The sequence below is a fragment of the Pristiophorus japonicus genome, chromosome 16 (genome assembly GCF_044704955.1).
Source record: "Pristiophorus japonicus isolate sPriJap1 chromosome 16, sPriJap1.hap1, whole genome shotgun sequence".
In the NCBI taxonomy this organism is placed as follows: Eukaryota; Metazoa; Chordata; class Chondrichthyes; family Pristiophoridae; genus Pristiophorus; species Pristiophorus japonicus.
The window spans coordinates 63,939,362-63,962,125 of NC_091992.1; the positions used below are offsets into that span (position 1 = coordinate 63,939,362).

The following is a 22,764-nucleotide window of genomic DNA, read 5'->3' on the forward strand; positions in this document are numbered from 1 at the left end:
CACGTGGCACTGGTAGAAATCCAGAGATTACTACCTTTTGAGGTCCTACTTTTTAATTTAACTCCTAGCTTCCTAAATTCAGCTTGTAGGATCTCTTCCCGCTTCTTACCTATATCGTTGGTACCTAAATGTACCACGACAACTGGCTGTTCACCCTCCCTCTCCAGAATGCTCTGCAGCCGCTCAGACATCCTTGACCCTTGCACCAGGGAGGCAACATACCATCCTGGAGTCTCGGTTGCGACCGCAGAAACTCGTATCTATTCCCCTTACAATAGAGTCCCCTATCACTATTGCTCTCCCACTCTTTTTCCAGCCCTTCTGAGCAGCAGAGCCACCCATGGCACCATGAACCTGGCTGCTGGTGTCTTCCCCTGGTAAGTCATCTCCCCCAACAGTATCCAAAACGGTATATCTGTTTTGGAGGGAGATGACTGCAGGGGACTCCTGCACTACCTTCCTGCTCTTGCCTTGTCTCTTGGTCACCCATTCACTATCTGCCCTAACCCTTACCTGCGGTGTGACCAACTCACTAAATGTGCTATCCACAACATTCTCAGCATCGCACATGTTCCAGAGTGAGTCCATCCGCAGCTCCAGTGCCGTCATGCGGTCTGTCAGGAGCTGCAGCTGGACACACTTCCCGCACACACCAGTGTCCCTGACATTCCACATAGCACAGGAGGAGCATGACACGGATCCAAGCTCTTCCACCATGACTAAACCCTTTAAATTAATTTACTTACTAAAATTTAGTTAAATACCAAACAGCTACTTAGTAGTTCGCTTTCAATTAAACCAATCTAAAAGTCAGTCTAAAAGAGTTATACTTACCAGTCGAACAGCCAACCACTTACCAGCTTGGCTGTGACGTCACCTCTCTATTTCGCACCCCTCTATCTTTGTCTGCAGCTGGCTGGGTTGGTCTCTGGGCCTCCGTCTCCTACTCTCGCACTCCTTATCAGCTGCTCTAATGCCAGCACTGGTAGGAAAAGCAAGACAAAACAGCACCTGCCACCCCCACTTACCAAACTCACGAATGCCACTCTATGCTGCTGCACTCCATGCTCTGCACAAGCTGCCTCTTTTTAAACTGTATCTAGGTCAGATGACCCAAACACTTGGTCAAAGAGGTGGCTATTAATCAGTGTTTTCAGTGAAAGGCTGAGCCTGAAAGGTTTGGGGACGGAATTCCAGAGCCTGGGGCCTCGGCAGCTGAAGGTGAAGGAAATGAGGGTGCACAGAATTAGAGGAGTGCAGAGTTCTCGGAGGGATTTGAACCTGAGGATAAGAATTTTAAAATTGAGTTGGTGAGCCAATGGAGGTCAGCGAGCACAGGGGTAATGGATGGACAGGACTTTGTGCAAGTTAGGATACTGGCAGCATTGCAATACTCGAGTGGAGTGAACAAAAGCATGGATTTCAGCAGCAGATGGGCTGAGGTGGGGCAGAAATTAGATATTATGGAGGAACATGGGAGTAGGCCATTCAACTCTTCCGAATCTGTTTCACCATTCAATTACAATTTGTATCTACATTCCATTTACCTGCCGAGGTTGCATATCCCTTAATCACACATCAGTACAGTACAGAAGGAGGCCATTCAGCCCATGTCTGCGCTGGTTCTTTCGAAGAGCAATCCACTAACCTCTTTCCCCATGTGCCTGCAATGTTTTCTCCTTCAAATATTTATCCCATTCCCTTTTGAAGGCTACTGTTGAATCTGTGTCTACCACCACATCGGGTAGTGCATTCCAAATACTCGTTGCCTTAAAAATTGTTTGTTCCTCATGTCACCTCTGGTTCTATTGGCAGTCACCTTATTTCTGTGACCTTTCAGCCATATCTACTCTATCTAAACCTTTCAAAAACTTAACCACCTCCATCAAATCTCCTCTTGGTCTTCTCTGCTCTAAGGAGATCAGCCCCAGCTTCTCTCGTCTATCCATGTAACTAATCCCTCATCCCTGGAAGCATGCTACTAAATCGCTTCTGTACCCCATTCAAAGTCTTCACGTCCTTCCTATCATGTGGTGCCCAGAATTGGACAATACTCCAGCTGGGGCCGAACTGTAATGTTTTATACAAGTTTAGCATAACTTCCTGGCTGTTGTACTTTCTGCATCTACTTAGAGCCCAGGATCCCATACGCTTTATTGACTGCTTTGTTAACCTGTCCTGTCGCCTTCAAAAAATTGCAGAAACACCCCCAGGTCTCTGTTCTTGCACCCCTTTAAAATTGTACCATTTAGTGTGTATGGTCTCTCCACATTCTTCCACCAAAATATATCTCCACACTTCACTGCGTTGAATTTCATCTGCCATGTGTCCACCCATTCCACCAATCAGTCCATGTCCTCTTGAAGTCTATCACTATCCTCCTCACTGTTTACTGCGCTTCCAAGTTTTGTCATCTACAAATTTTGAAATTATGCCCTGTACACCCAAGTCCAAGTCATTAATGTATATAAAAAGTAGCAGTGGTCCGAGTACTGAACCTTGAACATAAGGACATCAGAAATAGGAGCAGGAGTAGGCCATACGGCCCCTCGAGCCTGCTCCGCCATTCAATACGATCATGGCTGATCTGATCATAGACTCGGCTCCACTTCCGCTCCCCATAACCCCTTATCGTTTAAGAAACAGTCTATTTCTGTCTTAAATTTATTCAGTGTCCCAGCTTCCACAGCTCTCTGAGGCAGCAAATTCCACAGATTTACAACCTTCCTGAGAAGAAATTTCTCCTTATCTCTGTTTTAAATGGGCAGCCCCTTATTCTAAGATCATGCCCCCTAGTTCTAGTCTCCTCCATCAGTGGAAACATCCTCTGCATCACTTGTTGTACCTGCATACTATCCTTTTGTGTTTCATGCACAAGTACCCCCCAGGTCCCGCTGTACTGCGGACTTTGCAATCTTTCTCCATTTAAATAATAACTTGCTCTTTGATTTTTTTCTGCCAAAGTGCATGACCTCACACTTTTCAACATTATACTCCATCTGCCAAATTTTTGCCCACTCACTTAGCCTGTCTGTCCTTTTGCAATTTTTTGTGTCCTCCTCACAAATTGCTTTTCCTTCCATCTTTGTATCGTCAGCAAACATTCAGTCCCTTTTTCCAAGTTGTTAATATAGATTGTAAATAGTTGGGGTCCCAGCACTGATCCCTGCAGCACCCCACTAGTTAATGATTGCCAACCAGAGAATGAACCATTTATCCTGACACTCTGTTTTCTGTTATTTAGCCAATCCTCTATCCATGCTAATATATTACCCCCAACCCCGTGCAATTTTATCTTGTGCAGTAACCTTTTGTGTGGCACCTTGACAAATGTCTCCTGGAAGTCCAAATACACCACATCCACTGGTTCCCCTTTATTCACCCTGTTCGTTACATCTCCAAAGAACTCCAATAAATTTGTCAAACATGACTTCCTCCTCAAATCCTCTGCTTGACTGAATTTTGCTTTTCCAAATGTACTGCTACTGCTTCTTTGATAATGGACTCCAACATTTTCCCAACCACAGATGTTAGGCTAACTGGTCTATAGTTTCCTGCTTTTTGTCTGCCTCGTTTTTTTTAAACAGGGGCGTCACATTTGCAGTCTTCCAATCTGCAGGGACCTAGCCAGAATCCAGGGAATTTTGATAAATTACAACCAATGCATCCACTATCACTGCCGCTACTTCTCAACACCCTAAGATGTAAGGCATCCTGGTTCACTGTATACCTGCTTCCAGACCGAAAAACAACCGTTCACCACAACTCTCTTTGTTCTATCCCTTAGTCCTGCTACTGTCCCTTTTATCTCATGGCCTTCAATTTTGCTAACAGGACTAGTATGTGGCACTTTATCAAATGCCTTTTGAAAGTCTATCTACACGTCCACTGCACTGCCCCCACCCCTCCATCACCCCTTTCTGTAACTCGGCAAAAAACACAATCAAGTTGGTCCCTTAACAAATCTGTGCTGGTAGTCTATGCTTGGCCAAATGGCTGTTCATTTTCTCCCAGGTTATTGTTTCTAAAAACTTCCTCACCACCGACATTAAACTGCCAGGCCTGTAATTGCCAGGTTTATCCTTCTCCCCTTTTTTTGAACAAAGGTGTAACATTTTCAATCCTCCAGCCATTTGGCACCACCCCTGTATCTAAGGAGGATTGGAAGATTGTGGCCAGCCTGTACTTCCTTCAGCAACCTAGAAGGCATGTCATTGAACCAGGCGACTTATCCACTTTAGGTACTACCAGTCTTTCTAGTACCTACTCTTTATCTCATCCAGCATCTTGCAACAACAACATCTTGTATTTATATAGCGCCTTTAACATAGTAAAATGTCCCAAGGCACTTCAAAGGAGCGTTAGCAAATTAAATTTGACATCGAACGAACATGAGATAATTAGGAGGAAAGAGGTGGAGAGGTTTCGGGCGGGAATTCCAGAGCTTGGGGCTTCGCAGCTGAAGGCATAGCCACCAATGGCTGAGCGATTTTTATTAAAAAAATGGAGATTCCCAAGGAGCCAGAATTAGAGGAGCACAAAGTTTTGGATGACCAAGTTTACGGAGGGTAGAATGTGGGAGGCCGGCTAGGTGTGTGTTGGAATAGTCAAGTCTGGAGATAAAGGCATAGATGAGGGTTTCAGCAGCAGGTGAGCAGGGCAGTGTTAGAGAGGCGGAAGGAGGCGGTAGGAGGCGGTATTGATGATGACGTGGATATGTGGCTGGAAGCTCGTGCGCTCAAATATGACGGGTTGTGAATGATCTGTTTCAGCCTCAGGCAGTTGCCAGGGAGAGGGATGGAGTTGGTGACTAGAAAACCGAGTTTGTGGGTATTATATCTTCAGTACAACTCCCAAACACACACAAGCCTTACGATGGCAGAACACTCTGGAACTCGTCAGTGTACTATAGTGCACTTCTCCCTCCTTAATGAAGAAGTAATTATAACAAACAACCATCATTCATACATAACTTGTATGGTTATACATAAAAGAAAGATATGGACTTATTTTGCCATATTTATAAATCAAGCTTAACCACTTGTTTTCTGTTTCAAAGAGGATATCTTCGCTCTCGAACAGAACCTTCCAAACATGGTGTGATCCTGAGGAAAGTTTTCCTCCAAGGGATGCCCTTGATTTCCATTTGAACTCTCTCTAACTTCAGACTGTTCGTCTGCCTCACTTGGACTCTGACCTAAATTCTGACTTTCTCTTGGATTTGTTTCCAGTACATTGGATGTAGGATATGCTACTGGTGTATCAAAACAACTGATGAGTCAGAAATAAGTGAATCATTCCCACCTTCAACTACTTTCATGTCTGTAGGTGAAGTATGATCAATGTGAACAAACCTAACCTGTCCATGATCAAACATCTTGTCCAAATATGTGCGAGGACCACATATCTTCACCACTCTTCCTGGTAACCACTTTACCCATTTATGGTGATGGTTCTTCACTCTTACCTTCTGGTTTAATTTCACACTTCTCTCTTTTACTCTACCTCTATCATGATTCTCTTTCTGTCTTAATTGTTTCTCTTCTACGGATTGTGCCAAGTTTGGTTTTAACAATGAGAATCTGGTTCGTGGCTGTCGTTTGAGAAAAAACTCTTCTGGTATTCTATCAGTAGTTGTATGAGCAGCATTGTGATAGGTAATTAGAAAATTAGCCAATTTGTGGTCCAATGACAACTGCCATTTCTTTGGATTTGGATCCAATATCTGTTTGAGGGCACGTTTTACAATTTGTACTGTGCGCTCTGCTGCAACATTTGAAGCAGGGTGGTACGGTGGAACCTTGGTATGTTTTTGCTCGTGAACTGTGCAAATTCTTTTGAACTAAATTGTGGTCCATTATCGGAAACCATTTCTTCTGGGAGGCCAAATGATGAAACTAATCTTCGTGAAATGTCTAATGCTTTACTTGTTTTCCACATTGAAACACCTCGACCCATGGACAGGGGGGCAGCTAATGTAACACCACTTTTTAAGAAAGGAGGGAGAGAGAAAACAGGTAATTATAGACCGGTTAGCCTGACATCAGTAGTGGGGAAAATGTTGGAATCAATTATTAACGATGAAAAAGCAGCACATTTGGAAAGCAGTGACAGGATCGGTCCAAGTCAGCATGGATTTATGAAAGGGAAATCCTGCTTGACAAATCTTCTAGAATTTTTTGAGGATGTAACTGGTAAGAGTGGACAAGGTAGAACCAGTGGATGTGGTATATTTGGACTTTGAAAAGGCTTTTGACAAGGTCCGACACAAGAGATTGGTGTGCAAAATTAAAGCACATGGTATTGGGGGTAATGTACTGACGTGGATCGAGAACTGGTTGGCAGACAGGAAGCAGAGAGTCGGGATAACCTGATCCTTTTCAGAATGAGAGGCAGTGACTAGTAGGGTGCCACAGGGCTCAGTGCTGGGACCCCAGCTCTTTATTATATACATCAATGATTTAGATGAAGGAATTGAGTGTAATATCTCCAAGTTTGCAGATGACACTAAGCTGGGTGGCAGTGTGAGCTGTGAGGAGGACGCCAAAAGGCTGCAGGGTGACTTGGACAGGTTAGGTGGTGGGCAAATGCATGGCAGATGCAGTATAATGTGGATAAATGTGAGGTTATCCACTTTGGTGGCAAAAACACAAAGGCAGAATATTAATCTAAATGGTGGCAGATTAGGAAAGGGGGCGGTGCAACGAGACCTGGGTGTCATGGTACATCAGCCATTGAAAGTTGGCATGCAGGTACAACAGGCAGTGAAGGTGGCAAATGGTATGTTGGTCTTCATAGCTAGGGGCTTTGTGTATAGGAGCAGGAAGGTTTTACTGCAGTTGGCCTTAGTGAGGCTTCACCTGGTATATTGTGTTCGGTTTTGGTCGTCTAATCTGAGGAAGGACGTTCTTGCTATTGAGGGAGTGCAGTGAAGGTTCAGTGGACTGATTCCCGGGATGGCAGGACTGACATATGAGAAGAGACTGGATCGACTGGACCTGTATTCACTGGAGTTTAGAAGGATAAGAGGGGATCTCATAGAAACATATAACATTCTGACAGAACTGGACAGGTTAGATGCAGGAAGAATGTTCCCGATGTTGGGGAAGTCCAGAACCAGGGGACACAGTCTAAGGATAAGGGATAGGCCATTTAGGACTGAGATGAGGAGAAACTTCTTCACTCAGAGTTGTTAACCTGTGGAATTCCCTGCCACAGAGAGTTGTTGATGCCAGTTCATTGGATATATTGAAGAGGGAATTAGATATGGCCCTTACGGCTAAAAGGATCAAGGGGTATGGAGAGAAAGCAGGAAAGGGGTACTGAGGTGAATGATCAGCCATGATCTTATTGAATGGTGGTGCAGGCTCGAAGGGCCTACTCCTGCATCTCTTTTCTGTTTCTATACAAAATATTTGTTTAAAATCTCTGCCATTTCCTTATTCCCCATTATAATCTCACCTGTCTTTCACATTACAACAGTGAATATACTCCAAAGCGCTTTGAGACATCTGGTGGTCGTGAAAGGTGCTATATAAATGCAAGTGCAAGTCTTTCTTTTCTTTCTGTCTCAGCCAATAAGGGACCAAAGTTTACTTTTGCTACTCTTCCTTTTTATATATTGTAGAAGCTCTTGCAAGAAATATAAAAACAGATTGTTAGTTTAATCTCATTCTATTTTCTCATCAATATTTTGGTCACCCTTTGCTGGTTTCTGAAGCTCTCTCAATCCTCAGGCTTATTACTATTCTTCGCAACATTATAAGTCTTCGACAAGGTGCCACATAAAAGGTTACTGCACAAGATAAAAGTTTACGGGATGGGGGTAATATATTAGCACGGAGAGGATTGGCTAAGAGTTGGGATAAATGGTTCATTCTCTGGTTAGCAACCAGTAACTAGTGGGATGTCACAGGGATCAGTGCTGGGACCCCAACTATTTACAATCTATAGTAACGACTTGAAAGAAGGGACTGAGTAGTAACATAGCCAAATTTGCTGACGATACAAAGATGGGAGGAAAAGTAATGTGTGAGGACACACAAAATCTGCAAAAGGACATAGACAGGCTAAGTGAATGGGCAAAAATTTGGTAGATGGAGTATAATGTTGAAAAGTGTGAGGTCATGCACTTTGATTTTTTCTGCCAACGAGCAAGTTATTATTTAAATAGAGAAAGATTGCAAAGTGCCGCAGTACAGTGGGACCTGGGGGTACTTGTGCATGAAACACAAAAGGATTGCATGCAGGTACAGCAAGTGATCAGGAAGGCCAATAGTATCTTGGTCTTTATTGCAAAGGGGATGGAGTATAAAAGTAGGCAAGTCTTGCTACAGTTATACAAGGTATAGGTGAGACCACACCTGGAATACTGTGTGCAGTTTTGGTTTCCATATTTACGAAAGGATATACTTGCTTTGGAGGCCATTCAGAGAAGGTTCACTAAGTTGATTCTGGGGATGAGGGGGTTGACTTATGAGGAACGGTTGAGTAGGTTGGGCCTCTACTCATTGGAATTCAGAAGAATGAGAGGTGATCTTATCGAAACGTATAAGATTATGAGGGGGCTTGACAAGGTGGATGCAGAGAGGATGTTTCCACTGATAGGGGAGACTCGAACTAGAGGGCATGATCTTAGAATAAGGGGCCGCCCATTTAAAACAGAGATGAGGAGAAATTTCCTCTGTGGGTTGTAAATCTGTGGAATTCGCTGCCTCAGAGCTGTGGAAGCTGGGACATTGAATAAATTTAAGACAGAAATAGCCCGTTTCTTAAATGATAAGAGGAAAAGGGGTGATGGGGAGCGGGTGGGGAAGTGGAGCTGAGGCCATGATCGTATTGAATGGTGGAGCAGGCTCGAGGGCCGTATGGCCTACTCCTGCTCATATTTCTTTTATATTCTAAGCCTCTTTTAATCTAAATACTACCCTTGTATCCTTAACGTCTTTAGTTAGCCACAGATGGATCACTTTTCCTGGAGTTTTTATTTCTCAATGGAATGTATATTTGTTGAGAATTTTGGAATATTTCTTTAAATGTTTCCCACTGCTTATCTGCTGTCATACCTTTTAATCTAATTTCCCAATCTGCCGTAGCCAACCCATGCCTCATACCTATTGGCTTTAAGTTTAAAACTCTCGTTTCCGACTGAAGTATTTCACACTCAAACTCAACGTGAAATTTGATATCAAAGGATCGTTACTGAGATTACTAATTAACCCTGTGGCATTACACAATACAAGATGTGAAATAGCCTGTTCTCTGGTTGGTTAAATGATGTATTCTAGGAAACTGTCCTGCATGCATTCCATGAACTTGTCCTCCAGACTACCTTTGCCAATTTGATTTGCCCAGTCTATATGAAGATTAACGTTCCCCATGATTATTGTATTACTTTCATTACAAGCTCCTGTTATTTGCTGATTAGCTATACCATTGGACAAAATATTATTGTTCGGGGCCCTATAAACCACTCCCACCGGTGTTTTCTGCCCCGTGTTATTCCTTATCGCCACCCAGACTGCTTCTACTTCCTGATCTCCTGAGCCGAAATCCTTTCTCACTACCGTTATTCTTTATCAGAGCTACCCCTCCTTTTCTATTCTGCCTGTCTTACTGATTCTGCATCAGGTCTGCACAACCAGAGAAAGTATAAAATCCACACGCCCAGCAGAATAAATGTTACAAATTCTAGATTAACCGATATAAAAAGATAATAAACCACGGACCATCCTTAGCAAGCTCCCAGGGTTAGTAAAAGTCGGAGCATTACACACAAGCTCAGAAGGAAAGGAGCTTCAGACCAGGTGATGGGCACCCCCAACTCTCTCGCTTTTGTCAAGATCTCAAACAGAAGTGATTAGACGTCAGGATGAAGTGATTTATTGTTTTGTACATCACACTACAAACACACATCTGTTTACTCCAGCAGCTTTTATTTAAACACTTTCTTCATAAAGACACCTTCAGTATAGTTAAATTGGTTACATTTTAAATCTGTAAACAGCAAAATTGTACATCCACACTTGCACAGGACACGGATGGCTTGTGTCAGTAAGACATGGCTCTTCTATCAAAGTGCCAAAGGAACTTATTGGGAGGCGTAGGCAGTTAAAACGTGGTTACACCACTGGACTAAATAAATACAGACATGCTATTATAAAGGGAAACTGCACATGAAAGTCCCAACACTGGGCAAGGAACACCTGAAACATCAGCCCTTACCTCTGCTTTCTTGCACTATTAGTCGCCAGGATTTAGATATTGCTAAATCAGTCATGGCTGATTAAAGCTTTAAAGTCAATTCATGTAAGAGGAACTCAGTTAGGTCACACATATACCATGTTTAAATCAGAACTGTAATGGAAAGGACTGAAGCGTCATGCTTTAATACTGTACCATCTTTCGATTTAAAGCAAGTGCTGAGGGACACGGAGTAAAGAGTCTGAAGTTATGGGAAGTTCAATTTTAAAAGGCTTAAAAGGAAAAGTTCATTTATACGAGTGGTAAAACAATGCATGATTATTTCAGTGAATAAACAGCCATCTTATACAGATACTGAGGGGAATACAATGGCTTTCTGGTTCTACTCAAGATGCGGTGAAATTGCAAACCATCGTTCACCGACCGACCCATCATTCCCTTCACCTCTCCCACAACTTCACACCATGATTCAATCACATTATTCTGTGCAACCTCATTTCTCTGCATTCACTGCTGCCGATACGCTGCTGTGAAAGCACAATGGATTATTTCATGCCATTTCTAAATGTTACCAATATTCATTTTAAAATGCCATTCTGTGCCGTGGTCTTTTAACAGCTTACAATTCTAGAATGACTTGGCCCAGACACTGCAAATTTAGCGCCACACTTAAACAGCTGTTCCCAGCTCGTGGCATGAAGTCACCGACTCTCCCAATACTGCAGAGTTGCTATAGGAAAAAGTTCAGCAGCTTTCCTCATCGTGTTGCAGTTCAAATTGAATGTTTGGGGCCCAGAAATAATTCACAGAGGTGACCGACCATGTATACAGAATCCTAGAACTGTCGGTTGCAGTTCAAACTTTATTTGCCTGAACTTTTCCTTTTAAATGCGACCAGATAAGTGTTAGAAACTGTTAAATGAACTCTCGGGTACATAAAGAACGAGCACAATGAGTGTATAAAATCTGCAGGGCAGTTCAAGTGTCCGGAATGGATTACTCGAAGTCTCCAGTCTCACTCTTCTCTAAAGTCTGTAAGGAACGGCTCAATCAAGTGAGATTACATCATTTTACATCCCATCCTAAAACAGCTTCATACCTTTAGACACCAACTATATTCTCAACATCACCAGCTGAACAGCAACAATCCCACACTGAGTACAGGTCCAACTGCTAATATTTAGTTCCAATATAACGTTCAATGAAAATTACAACAGGTCAACCAAAAGTTCTTATTAAAAAAAAGTTGGATCAATTGCTTCTGTCCCATCTCGACAACAAGTCCGCAGTGATTGGTCAATGAACGGCAGCTAAGTGTTTGTTTTAAATTTCCTTTTCATGTTACCTGTTGTGCAGTGAGCTCGGCTATAGTGAGCTCACTACAGATGAGAGTAATGCAAAATTTGCAGAGATCGCAAGCACATTAAATACAGATTGTACTGAAGCTTTGAGCGATGGTGGGAGGAGTTGGCAGGACTCAGTGCCATTTAAAGAAAGAAACCAGGCTGGTTAAACCAAAATGTTCACACCTCAGAGTGCAAAAGATTGAAATTTCACAAGTTAAATGAGTGAGCTAGAATCTCGGACTGTCGGATGTTGCTTTTGTACATAAAACACACAAGGACTGAATCAATGGTATGAGTAGCAGAGCAATAGATTAGACATGTCTACTCCAGCCAGAGTGGGAATTCTTGAATCAATGATTTTTCGAAGTTTAAGCATGGCATACACTCAAGGTGATCTCTTCTCATCATGTGTTAACTTTAAAATTTCAGTAGTGTTCCCCTGTTGCAATTTCACTTGGGCTGGGAAGCTCTAACTGTAGTCAGGCGCCCTGTACAAAGTCAATCTAGAAACATTTACATCTCAATTACTGCGCTCTATTAATCCACGGGCTCTGCACCCTCAGAGTTAAAGAAGAATTAACATGTTTCTACAAAGACAAGTGTCTGATTGAGTAAAAACCGTTGTAGCCTCGAAATCTCCAGGGTGTAACGTCATGTTTCCGGGAGCTGGTTAATATCTGTCAGTTTCGTGTCGTTGAGTATTACGCGGACATTTTCCAGAGATTCTGCCTGACGAATCCGCTCTAACTGCACCTATTGGGGGAGGGAAGAGGAAATGACCACTGGTAATTTACAGCGTGCCCACGCTAAAAACTCACAGAGACTTCTTCTTAACTATGAGCACAAACATGTGCAGTTAGTTCATTTCCATCAACTAAACCTCGGAGTAATCGTTCAATAATTTATCAGCGGCCTGGTTTGCATTTGTGGCTCCACAACTGCAGGTCTGTAATATTACAAGACCATTAGTACACGTTACACTGGCATACAAGGAGGAGCTGAAACCAGGTCTCTGCAACTCTTATCTAATAAGCAAGGTTCTGATTTATATTCCGCCCGTTCTGTAAAACAAATTCGCATGGGCTCTTGCTGGATACAGTATTATGATATCTCACCCAGAAGGTCATTCTTCATGTGTGAACATATTTGACTGTGAGGGGCAGCACTTCCAGCAAGGATTACTGGATAATGATCTGGGGCAGAGACACCAAATTGTAGCTATCCTCGTGCCCATAGCGGGGACAGACGGACGCAGGGCAGGCCCAGCACTATGGGACTGCCCTGGTTTGTGTAAATAGCAGATGAGTAATGGAGTAGTGCCATAGTGTTTAGTTGACATCAAGCTTGGCTTTTAAACAGCTCTCGGAGGAAGATTGGTGGTGGCAAGGAAATACACATTTTTGAGATCCTGGGAAAGAGAGCACAGCAAAGAAGCTGAGGGGAAGAAAACAGATAAGAGTGTACTTGTAGTTTAGAAGCAATACGAAGAGGAAGCTCTGGAGCAAAGACTCTTGTACTATTGATAAAACAAGGTCAGGAAAGGAGAGGGGCTGGAGGATAGACAAGACAGAAAGTTCACCTATCGGAAGACAATTCAGAGGGTGCCTTGGGTTCCAACACAAAAATCTTACAAGTTGCTACAGGTGGGGACAAGTCAACAAGCGCTCAATATTTAGGAGTTAAATGCTTCTAGTTTAAAATTCCTAATGATCTGGGGCAGAGACACCAAATTAATTCCCAGTGAGGGGCATTGCTTGGAGCACTGGAAGTCTCACTTAGCTGTAGTAAACTAGTATTCAGTAACAACTTGTATTTATATAGTGCCTTTAATGTAAAATGTCCCAAGGAGCTTCACAGGAGCGTGAACAAAATTTGACACCAAGCCACACATTAGGACAGTTGAGAGGTTTAGGGAGGGAATTCCAGAGCTTGTAGCCTTGGTAGCTGAAGGGACGGCCGCCAATGGTTGAGTGATTATAATCAGGGATGCTCAAGAGGCCAGAATTGGAAGAGCGCAAACATCTCGGGGGGGTTGTGGGGCTGGAGGAGATTAGAGATAGGGAGGGGTGATGCCATGGAGGGATTTGAAAACAAGGATGAGAATTTTAAAATCGAGGTGTTGCTTAACCAGGAGCCAATGTAGGCCAGCGAGCACAGGGGTTATGGGTGAATGGGACTTGGTCCAAGTTAGGATACAGGCAGCAGAGTTTTGGATGTCCTCAAGTTTACAGAGGGTAGAAAATGGGAGGCTGGCCAGGAGTGTGTTGGAAGAGTCAAGTCGAGGTAACAAAGGCATGGATGAGCAGATGAGTCGAAACAGGGCGGAGTTGGGTGATGTAACAGAGTTAGAAGTAGGTGGACATGTGGTCGGAAACTCATCTCGGGGCAAATAGGATACCAAGGTTGCGAACAGTCTGGTTCAGTCTCAGACAACTGGCAGGGAGAGGGACGGGGGGGGGGGGGGGTCGGGGCTCCGGGGAGAGGGTCCGAGAGAGGGAGCGGGGTCCGGGGAGAGGGAGCGGGGTCGGGGAGGTCCGGGATGGAGTCGGTGGCAGGGACTGAAGACAATGGCGTTGGTCTTCCCAATATTTAGTTGGAGGAAGTTTCTGCTCATCCAGTACTGGATATCGGACAAGCAGTGTGACAAGTTAGAGATATTGGAGAGGCTGAGAGTGATGGTGGTGAGCTAGAGCTGGGGGTCAGCGTACATGGTTGGACTTAGTGTCCTATTTCTACCTCCCTAACATCACCCGACTCCGCCCTGCCTCGACTCATCTGCTGCTCATCCATGCCTTTGATACCTCTAGACTTGACTGCTCTCACGCACTCCTGGCTGGCCTCCCACATCCGACCCTCGATAAACTGGCTGAAACTGACCATATGTTTTCGGATGAGGTTGCCGAGGGGCAGCATGTAAATGAGAACTAGTAGGGGGCCAAAGATAGACCCTTCGGGGAGTGCTTGGTAACCATACAGAAGTGGGAAGAGATTAGATAGATTAGAATGGAAGCAGGCGAGTGAAGGCCCACGCAGCTGGACAATGGTGGTAAGGTGTTGGAGGAGACTGGTGTGGTCAACCGTGACAGAGGCTTCAATTTGTGACATTAAAGGCTAGAAGACGTGGACGGGATCGATTTAGCCCACGTACAGCCTTACCTCAGACCTGCTGCATTTCTACCCCTGCAATCCAGGATTCCTTACCTGTAAAGTCTGGGAGAGTTTAACAAAATCTCTCTGCACTTGCTCACTGACGTCAAGCTCAGTCTGTAATCTCTGACCTTTATTCTTTTCCTCATACAACAGCTGTTCCAGGCTCGTCTGAAACACAAGAAAGAAAACCATTGTTTTATTTTAAACTCTAAATAGTATTGCCCTGTGTTTCAGAACTACTTCCTGGTTGTCAGTGTGATTTGGCCAGTTATGTGGGTACATTCACATTTTGTCTAGGGAATCCTTTTGCTACTGTCTATAAATCACACAATCCTTCTGGTCTTTGAATGTCAGCAGAACAGTATGCTGACTTAGTCTTTCACTGCCAAACACCATTAAACAGTGAAAGAACAAGTGAATCGGAGCAGGATCACAACATCCTTGATAGTATTTAAACTTAACAGCACCTCATGTAGTACAAAATAATAAAAGACAAGACTTGCATTTATATAGCACCTTTCACGACCGCAGTCAATGAAGTACCTTTTGAAGTGTAGTCACTGTTGTAATGAATGAAATGCAGCTGCCAAATTGCAAGCTCCCACATACAGCAATAGGATAATGACCAGATCATGTTTTTTAATGATGCTGGTTAAGGGATAATTACTGTTGTGCTAAACGATATTTTCACATGCATTTGCAGTCCTTTTCTCTCAGCCTACAGACGTTGATCTTCTTTGAAAACAGTCTTGGCTCGGTGGGTAGCAATCTTGCCTCCGAGTCAGAAGATGGTGATTCTGAGCCCCACTCCAGAGACTTGAGGCCATAATCCAGGCTCAAACTCCAGTGCAGTACTGAGGAAGTGCTACACTGTTAGAGGTGTTGATTGTCATGGTCAGGTGGTGCTCTATTTATTTGAAGAGAAACAGGGAAGTTTCTCCTGGTGTCCTGGCCAATATTTATCCCTCAACTAACACTAGTCAAACATAGTGAGAGGGGAAATGTAATATAGTGAGAAAGGAAATATTAAAATATTTAGCACCTTTAAAAGTAGATAAATCACCAGGCTCGGATGACATGTATCCCAGACTGTTAAGAGAAGCAAGGGAGGAAATTGCAGAGGCTCTGACCATCATTTCCCAATCCTCTCTGACTACAGGTGTGGTGCCGCTGCTAAGTACTGCTAAGGTGGTACCTTTGTTTAAGAAGGGAGAAAGGGATAGACCGAGTAATTACAGGCCAGTCAGCCTAACCTCAGTGGTGGGAAAATTATTGGAAAATATTCCGAGGGACAGTATTAATTGTCATTTAGAAAGACATGGATTAATCAAGGACAGTCAGCATGAATTTGTTGAGGGAAGGTCGTATCTGACTAACTTGATTGTATTTTTTGAGGAGATAACAAGGAGGGTTGATGAGGGTATGGATTTGAGCAAGGCTTTTGATACATCAATAATTTAGACTTCAATATATGGGGCATGATTAAGAAATTTGCAGACGATACACAAATTGGCCGTGTGGTTGATAAAGAAGAAGAAAGCTGCGGACTGCAGGAAGATATCAATGTACTAGTCAGGTGGGCAGAACAGTGGTAAATGGAATTCAATCCGGAGAAGTGAGAGGTAATGCATTTGGGGAGGGTTAACAAAACAAGCGAATACACAATAAATGGTAGGACAGTGAGAAGTGTAGAGGAACAGAGGCACCTTGGCATGCATGTCCACAGATCCTTGAAGGTAGCAGACAGGCAGTTAAGGCGGCATATGGGATACTTTCCTTTATGAGCCGAGGCACAGAATACAAGAGCTGTATAAAACACTAATTAGACCACAACTAGAGTAACGCGTACAGTTCTGATCAAGATGTGATTGCACGAGAGAGGGTACGGAGGAGGTTTGCGAGGATGTTGCCTGGAGAATTTAACAATGAGGAAAGATTGGATAGGCTGGGTTTGTTTTCTTTGGAACAGAGGAGGCTGAGGTGTATAACATTATGAGGGGGCTAGATAGAGTGGATAGAAAGGACCTTATCGCATTTAAAAAGTACTTGGATAGTACCTGAAGTGCCGTAACCCACAGGGCTACGGACCTAGAGCTGGGAAGTGGGATTAGGTTGGATCGCTCTTTCTCGACCGGTGCGGACGCAATGGACCAAATGGCCTCTTTCAGTGCTGTAAATTTCTAGAACCTTCGAATGGTTACAGCACAGGTGACCATTTGGTCCATCGAGCCCGTGCCGGCTCTCTGCAAGAGCACCCCAGCTAGTCCTACTACCCCATCCTTTTCCCATAGCCCTGCAATTTGTTTTCCTTCAGGTACTTTTGAAAGCCACGACTGAAACTGTCTCCACCACTCTTTCAGACAGTAAGTTCCAGGTCCCCACCACTCGCTGCAAAAAAACCTTTCTCCTCATGTTGCCTTTGGTTCTGCCAATCACTGAGTCTATGAGAATCTTAGGTACAAATTATTTGCCACATTGGAACAGATATGGCTCCACTGCCATTGGCTGTGAAGCACTTTGGGATGTTTTGAGAATATGAGGAACGCTACATTAAGTAAAGCCCTTCCCTCCTCGTTCAAACATCCTCCTCTCCCACATGGGATGCTTTGTAATTGATTCAGTTCAGGCCATCTGCTGCTGGTTCATTGAAGTGTCTGACCCCATGGGTCCTCACATCTCTATGGCCAGTCAATTAGAAACGGGTCATCTCACGGCTAAGGCACCATGTATGTGTATTTATATCTATAATTCTTCCAGGTTCTATGATCTCACAGAATTTGGTTTAACTGAATCCTAGGTGCTACTTTACACACAGTCCCACTCAAACTTACAACTAAGTCATGGTTACCAATCAGAAGCTAGAATTGCTCAGCCTTATTCCGTCGGTCCGAGTCAGGGTTGGTGGGTGGCAGAGACCTCTGTGTAAAAGGAAATTGGAAAGAACTTGCATTTATATAGCGCCTTTTACAGCCCCAGGACGTCGCAAAGCGATTTACAGCCAATGAAGCACTTTTTAAAGTCACTGTTGTAATGTAGGAAATGCGCAGACAGTTTGTGCACAGCAAGCTCCCACAAAGAACAATATGATAATGACCAGATAATCTGTTTTAGTGATGTTGGTTGAGGGATAAACGTCGGCCAGAGAACTCCTTTGCTCTTTGAAATGTTCCATGGGACCGTTTACATTCGCTTCAGAGGGAAGACTGTTTAACATCTCATCCGAAAGACAGCACCTCTGACAGTGCGGCACTCGCTCAGTACTGCACTGGAACATCAGCCTGGATTGTGTGCTCAAGTGTCTGGAATGGAGCTTGTACAACCTTCTGACTCAGATGTGAGAGTGCTATCACTGAGCCATGTACCTTTAGACATACTTTACTTAAGGAAAACACATTAAAACACACAAGATCATAGTATAAGAAACAGGAGCAGGAGGAAGCCATTCGGCCCCTCGAGCCTGCTCTGCCATTCAATGAGATCATGGCTGATCATCGACCTCAATTCCACTTTACCGCCCGATCCTCATATCCCTCGATTCCCCAAGAGTCCAAAAATCTATCGATAACTTTCTTGCATATATACTCAATGACAAAGCAGACACAGCTGGGGCAGAGAATTCCAAAGATTAACAACCCTCTGAGTGAAGAAATTCCTCCTCAGCTCTGTCTTAAAATTGTCGACACCTTCCCCTGGAGACTGTGACCCCTGGTTCAAGACTGTCCAGCCCGGGGAAACAGCCTCTCAGCATCCACCCTGTCAATACACTTCAGAATCTTGTGCGTTTCAATGAGATCACCTCTTATTGCTCTAAACTCGAGAGTACAGACCCAGTCTCTCCTCAGAGGGTAACCCTCTCCATCCCAGGATCCCTTGCTGTGACGAGCAGGCAGCTGGTTAAAGGCACAGTCTACAGCATTCAATATGACCAAACAAGTTTATATCTTAAAGCAAGACATTTACTCGTTAATATGTGCAGTACCAGTTTTCTGCCAACAGATGCCACTCATTCACCTTTAAAATAGCGGAGTGATTATTTGCAACAACTTTTGTGTCCTGCACATGCGCACCTTGAACTCCGCCCCCTTTTCACGCGCGCTCGATCCCGTCATGCCTATGCAGTGCGATATACGAAGAAGCCAGAAGTGGGGCCAAACCACAAACCACGCGAAGCTCACTGCAGCTTGAGCCTGGAGCCGCTTCAAGGGCTTTTGGATTATGTCACAGAATTTTGCCTAAAATATTGCTGTGATTATCTACACTGAACATATTCGCACACAGAGAGAAAAAAAATTGGAGTTGGGAGAAAGGGAGAAGGGAGACTGGGACGCGGGGGGGGGGTGGGTGGACGACTGGGGCGCAGGGGAGGGGGGAGGCCGAGAGAGACCAGGGATTGAGAGACTGGGGAGGCCATTGAGAAGGGAGAGGGAGACCGGGAACAGAGAGAGAGACGGCAGGGCAGAGAGGGGAATGCGGGATCCGGGATCGGAGAGCAGCGAGGGAAGACTGATCACATTCTTCCAACTCCATCTCCTTTCGACCCACACCCGATTTCTCAGAAAGCTCGTTGCATGCCTGTTCAGGGACATCATTGGAGTGGATGAAATGTGGAAGTCACCACACCATTGGCCGAGGGGGGTGGGGGGGCTGTAAGGTCAGGAACTGGGGGTGGGGGCTCTATTCTATCTGGAGTCCGCAGCCAGAATGGCAAAAAATAATACGTTACAAAGTCAGAGTACTTGAGCTGGGCGGTTCTAATTACATATTCCAGTGAAACCGCTGGGTGTGTCTTATCCTCCAAAGGGACCAGTCAGGTCATGTGATCAAAGGGACCCAATCAGTGCATTTTTATGTTGCAAATAAATGCGTCCTTAAAATACCAACATTTGCAGATTGCCGCGATATGTTTGAACGCAAAGAATTAAACCCACACTTTAACTATTCCTAATCATGCTTACGTGTTGGATTGAACAATCCTGGTAACTAAGGGATGGCAGTCAATTGCCGAGCACGTTATTGAACCGAGGAGCTAACTGGTAGGAATCAACTCAGCAACATTATTCAGGTAGCCGGAGCTCAGGCCAATTCTACAGGTAAAAGAATGTTCCCGGGTAATACATTGGAGAATGAAATAAAGGATTGGACTGAAGGATGAAATGGATCCAGTTGGCTCATACAAAGCTTCACTACAAACTAACCTGTTCAGCTTGCTAATTGCAGAGTCTTTCGAAGAGGCAAGGCTAGATTGAACAGGCCAGTATAATTGGAAGTGGCAGGTCAATTTTATACTGTTTTTCCAGGACATTGGGAGAACTCGCCTGCTCAGGAGCACTACCTGAGGGGGAAGACAGGGCTTCAATGTAATGTCTCATCTTTCCAAAAGACGGCACCTCCGACAATGGTCCCTCGCTGCTGTACTGCAGTGTCAGCCTGGGTTACTTGCTCAAGACTCTGGCGTGGGACTTGACACAGATATGAAGTGCTGGCAACTTTGATATCACTGATTCTTTCCTAGTCTTAACCAGTGCAGAAAATAGTCAGAGGATTCACAGAAGTTTGAACTAGTCCCAGATTTGTAGGTTAATGTCTTTAATTGTCCTGAAAACTGAATGGATAATCAGATCCAGCCACCATAGGAAAAGCCTTTAAACCGCACCCCCCCCCCCCCCACCCCCCAAGGTTTTGTCTGGTCTTTAGGCCATCAATGAAAGGTGTACCAAGGGTAAGCACATGTCCACCTTGAACAGATTGCTGTACTGGGCAGTGGCAGCAAGAAAGGACCCTGGCCCAGGGAGGGAATCAGTGGGTCAACACCAATGTTGAGGCTCAACCGCTCACCTTCGCAATACCTTCTCTCTTTAGTTGTTCCTGCAAGCTTTTCCTCCCCTCTTCAACATTCTCCAGATGGTTGGTCTTCTCTTGCAATCTGGCCTCCAGCTGAAAACAAAGGTATTTGTTTTTTTAAATGAGCTCAGAGTAGTTTGCGTGTGTGGAAATGTCCCCCTGAACTTTCCACCAGTAAAGTACTAGTGAACGAGGGAGAGAGAAACGGGAATTGAAAATAAAAGTCCCAACAGCAAGTTCCACCTGTGGTTTCGTGTCTGGAGCGAGGTTTGCTCCCACTTCACACACAGCACATATCTGCTGGATAAAGAGACGAGGTTAAACCAAGCTTTGAACAAGCTTGAAACAAGCTGTATCTGTGACATCCTTTCAACTGTGGATCAGTGAACAGCTGCAGGTCACACCGAGGACAACAGCCAGTGGCACGTGGGCTTTGGAGCTGGTGCGGGCAAACAGCCAATCTCAGGACCAATCAGCCCTTTCCCATGCACCAAACTGCTGGATGGTGCCATTTACACAGCCACAAAACTGGGCACCATGTGCCCTCCTGCTGGGTCTGTGTGCTGTGGATTTAATGAGAAACACATTCACAATATGAATTCAAGTCATTTGCCAAAGTCAAAATGTTTCAAACTCACTGATGTTGAGATTTTCACAATCACTTCTTAAATTACATTTACAAAGTAAGATGGCAACAGTTTCAGGAGGAGAAGCCCTTCAGCCCACCTATCCACAGCGTTCCCTTGGTGAATTTCGAATGACCCTCAATCCCTTTCGTTGACAAGAACCAGTCGGGCGGTTGCTTCTTGAAGCCCATTAAGATTTCCTGTTTCACCACCTGTGCCAGTAATGTGTTCCACACACTGACCATCCTTTTAGTAAAAATGTTTCTCTTGCATTTCCTATTTTGCTGCCCTTACTTTGTAAATCTATCTATCTTGTGTTTAAATTCTGTACACGACACAAAAGTTTACTTGGATACATTTAGAGCAAACCTTTATTGATGTTATACCCTCAGCCTCCTGGGTGAGCCACATGCTCAGCTCGGACCCCCCCCTGCCTCCCCTCCCCCCCTCTCGGGGTCCTTGTGCATGAAACACAAAATGTTAGTATGCAGGTACAGCAAATAATCAGGAAGGCAAATGGAATGCTGGCCTTTATTGCAAGGGGGATAGAGTATAAAAGCAGAGAAGTCCTGCTACAACTGTACAGGATAGTGGTGAGGCCACACCTGGAGTACTGCGTACAGTTTTGGTCTCCGTATTTAAGGAAGGATATACTTGCACTGGAGACTATTCAGAGACCACGAGGGTAATTCCAGACTTATGAAGATAGGTCGAGTAGGTTGGGCCTATACTCATTGGAGTTCAGAAGAATGAGAGGTGATCTTATTGAAACACATAAGTCAATGAGGGGGCTCGACAAGGTGGATGCAGAGAGGTTATTTCCACTCATAGGGGAAACTAAAACTAGGGGATATAGTTTCAGAATAAGGGACCGCCCATTTAAAACTGAAATGAGGAGGAATTTCTTCTGTGAGGGTTGTAAATCTGTGGAATTCTCTGTCCCAGAGAGCTGAGGAGGCTGGGTCATTGAATATTTTTAACTTGAAAATAAACAGATTTCTGAGCGATAAGGGAATAAAGGGTGATGGGAAGCGGGCAGGGAAGTGGAGCTGAGTCCATGATCAGATCATCGAGGGGCCAAATGGCCGACTCCTGCTCCTATTTCTTATGTTCTTATGTGCTGCTCCAGGAACAGGACACAGGTTCATAATGAGTCAGGTCCAACAAAACCAGCTTTCCTAGTTCCAAGACCATTTCAGTGAGAAGCATTCACATGCCAGTTACCCATCTGAATGCAGCAGCAGAGAAACACGGAACAGAAATAATCTCTCACCTGATCTTTATCTGCTTTCACTCTCTCCAATTCAGTTTTTAAACTGGAAAAAGATGCTGAAAGACAAAAGAAGGAGAGATCATTTAAAACTACAAAGATTGTGTGCTAACGAATGACTCATTTTATGACTGTTGTACAGCAGCAAACATATCATGCTAAGCAGAGTGAACATAATGGAGAAACAATGGTAGCTCAGGTTTGTGGAGCTTGTTGTGCACAAATTGGCGGCCGTGTTTCCTACATTACAACAATGACTACACTTATGAAGATAGGTTGAGCCTCTACTCATTGGAGATCAGGAGAATGAGAGGTGATCTTATCAAAA

At 44.3% G+C, this 22,764-nt stretch overlaps 1 long non-coding RNA gene across 1 annotated transcript; it reads right to left on the reverse strand.

The window, feature by feature from the left end:
- Positions 1 to 9,918: 9,918 nt before the first annotated feature.
- Positions 9,919 to 22,497, reverse strand: LOC139227062 (uncharacterized). The gene is made up of 4 exons (XR_011587366.1): positions 22,440 to 22,497; positions 20,535 to 20,633; positions 14,751 to 14,867; positions 9,919 to 12,302 (listed from the first exon to the last, which is right to left on the reverse strand). It is a non-coding gene; the product is annotated as an uncharacterized lncRNA (long non-coding RNA).
- Between the last annotated feature and the right edge of the window lie 267 nt (positions 22,498 to 22,764).